Consider the following 3,248-nt stretch of genomic DNA (forward strand, 5'->3'; position numbering starts at 1 on the left):
CTGTGTCTCTCTTCCTACCATACCCCGATCATTCTGGAACCCCCCCCCCTCTCTCGCTCTCTCTCTCTGATCTCTAATCAGTGAGATGGCCAAGAAGTGCCTTGGGGCTGAATACGAATGAGCACAGCTGCCCAATGTGGATTACTATCACACACACACACACACACACACACACACACACACACACACACACACACACACACACACACACACACACACACACACACAAAACAGTGCACAAACACACTCACAAACGTGCTCAGACATCAAACATAGACATACATATACACTCATGCACACACACGTGCACAAACATAAGCATGCATGCACCGCGGCACACATTCCTATGCACACAATACAGTCACACACATGCAGGCCCAACTATGTGGACAATACACACTCACACACAAAGTCATACACTCACGCACGCAGAGCAGATCGCATGGGCACAGCATGCATGGGCATATGGACACATATCAGCCGCATGCACATGTCATTTTTGACATATCTCCTCCACAAGTGCGCATGCTCAAACACACGCACCCATCCGTACGCACACACGCGCACCCCCCCCCCCACACACACACACAAGTCTGATCACATGGCTGTAATGGCCAGTGACAGACATATGCTTGGACACAGCTACCTCTTTGTGTCAAAGGAACATGTGTGAGTGTGGCCTATGTATTTGTGTCAGGAGGGCATGTGTTGTTGCCATATGCTGTTAGTCATCAGCGTGTGACACATCCGACCAGCTTAACTGAGCTCTGTAAAAGGAAATGAGAGAAATATGCTGCGGTTTACCTTTATTCTTGTCTCCCACAAGTCAAATATGCAGTGAATGTACAAAAAAAAAATCATATTCATATTTCTTCTGTTGGCCCAGTCTACCTCGATGTCACCTCCATCATGTCAAATGAGAGTTGTAATGAGATTTCTGGTCTATTTTCAAGGTTTCTCAGTTAGTTGTTAACAGTGACCGGTCTGGCATCCTTTAGCGAAGACAGGGAGGGAAGTCTCTCTCAGAATGTCTCGCTCCTCAGTCACAGAAAACCATTTGTGTGCCTTGAGGTGTCACCGCACAAGGTGTTTAGCGGTAGACAGGTAGTACACGGAGCATGTGAAGTGGCTTGATGTGAACTGGATATATGGAAAAACACCTCTGTGTTTGCTACGGTCCAGACGAGGACCAGAACTGTCTGAACCAACGTTATGAACTGTTTCCCTGTGTGGTTGTTTGCTATGGTCCAGACGAGGACCAGAACTGTCTGAACCAACGTTATGAACTAGTATATCCCTGTGTGGCCGTTTGCTACGGTCCAGACGAGGACCAGAACTATCTGAGCCAACGTTATGAACTATATCCCTGTGTGGTTGTTTGCTACAGTCCAGACGAGGACCAGAACTGTCTGAACCAACGTTATGAACTGTATCCCTGTGTGGTTGTTTGCTATGGTCCAGACGAGGACCAGAACTATCTGAACCAACGTTATGAACTATATCCCTATGTGGCCGTTTGCTATGGTCCAGACGAGGACCAGAACTGTCTGAACCAACGTTATGAACTATATCCCTATGTGGCCGTTTGCTATGGTCCAGACGAGGACCAGAACTATCTGAACCAACGTTATGAACTATATCCCTATGTGGCCGTTTGCTATGGTCCAGACGAGGACCAGAACTGTCTGAACCAACGTTATGAACTATATCCCTATGTGGCCGTTTGCTATGGTCCAGACGAGGACCAGAACTATCTGAACCAACGTTATGAACTATATCCCTGTGTGGTCGTTTGCTACGGTCCAGACGAGGACCGGAACTATCTGAACCAACGTTATGAACTATATCCCTGTGTGGTTGTTTGCTATGGTCCAGACGAGGACCGGAACTATCTGAACCAACGTTATGAACTATATCCCTATGTGGCCGTTTGCTATGGTCCAGACGAGGACCAGAACTGTCTGAACCAACGTTATGAACTATATCCCTATGTGGCCGTTTGCTATGGTCCAGACGAGGACCAGAACTATCTGAACCAACGTTATGAACTATATCCCTGTGTGGTCGTTTGCTACGGTCCAGACGAGGACCGGAACTATCTGAACCAACGTTATGAACTATATCCCTGTGTGGTTGTTTGCTATGGTCCAGACGAGGACCAGAACTATCTCCCTGTGTGGTGCTTCTGCTGTTAAGCAGCATACCGCGGGAAGGTTGGCCGTACTATGAATAAATGGGTGAACAGGAGCCCCAATTTAAGAGTGGGACGTGGACCAACGGTAATGTCACGGCGCCACCTAGTGATCAACAGTGGCATTGCTGCCAAACGCAACCGATGGGGACCGACGAGACAGACAAGAGAGAGAGAGAAAGACACATTCAAAGATAAAGACGTGGGGATGTTCGGGCAGGTCGAGACGAGAAGCCAAAGTTTTAATTTCACCCTTTTTAACATGGAATACAGATATTCCCCCGGGGTTTCATGAAATAACCCATACCTGTTGGTTACTGTAATAGATCCAAAAGATCCTGCCCGTCAATAAATAAAAGCGCCACCTTTTTCGACAGATCTGCGAATATCTTGGGCTTCATTTCACTTTCGTCATCCTCTACACCGGAACCACGTTAAGGGTTTTTTTTTTTTTTTTTTTGCGAAGTAAAGATTTAAGTTTTGGGCCGGATCGGAAATTCTACAGGCACGAACCCCTGCGCTTCATGAACTCTCCAACACAGAGGGTCCGTTTCCGGTGGTGCATTGGAAACGCCAAGCTTTGTAGCCGTAGGAACAGTACCGAGGCTGTTGCGACGACCTCCGTGTGACGGTAAAACTCGTTGTCGGCAGGATTCGAACCTGCGCGGGGAAACCCCAATGGATTTCTAGTCCATCGCCTTAACCACTCGGCCACGACAACTGCGCTGCGGATTCCCCCGGGGGGTCGGATTTTTTCTTCTTCTCTTGACTACGTTTCAATACAGGAGAGGACAGCAACGACACAAAAGACCTTATACATGAACGATAGCCCACCTTTGGTTGACAAGTGGTTTTCGGTCCTGAGTGACCCCCCCTCCCCCCCAGTGCTGCTGGTTTTCAATAGCTGGTGAGTTACATTCAGCTGTTGTGTCAGTAATTCCAGCCATCTAAACGTAACAGGCGACTGTAATTAATTATCCGGCAGAATGGAAAACGAGAAATACTGGAGGTCCCTGCACGAGGAGTGGATTAAGGACCACTGGGTCATGGTCATGTT

At 47.9% G+C, this 3,248-nt stretch overlaps 1 non-coding gene across 1 annotated transcript; it reads right to left on the reverse strand.

Annotated features, from left to right (window-relative positions):
• Positions 1-2,830: 2,830 nt before the first annotated feature.
• trnas-aga (transfer RNA serine (anticodon AGA)) lies at positions 2,831-2,912 on the reverse strand. The gene has a single exon. It is a non-coding gene; the product is annotated as a tRNA-Ser (tRNA).
• Positions 2,913-3,248: the final 336 nt, after the last annotated feature.

Source organism: Lampris incognitus, chromosome 13 (genome assembly GCF_029633865.1).
Source record: "Lampris incognitus isolate fLamInc1 chromosome 13, fLamInc1.hap2, whole genome shotgun sequence".
NCBI classification, from domain to species: Eukaryota; Metazoa; Chordata; class Actinopteri; order Lampriformes; family Lampridae; genus Lampris; species Lampris incognitus.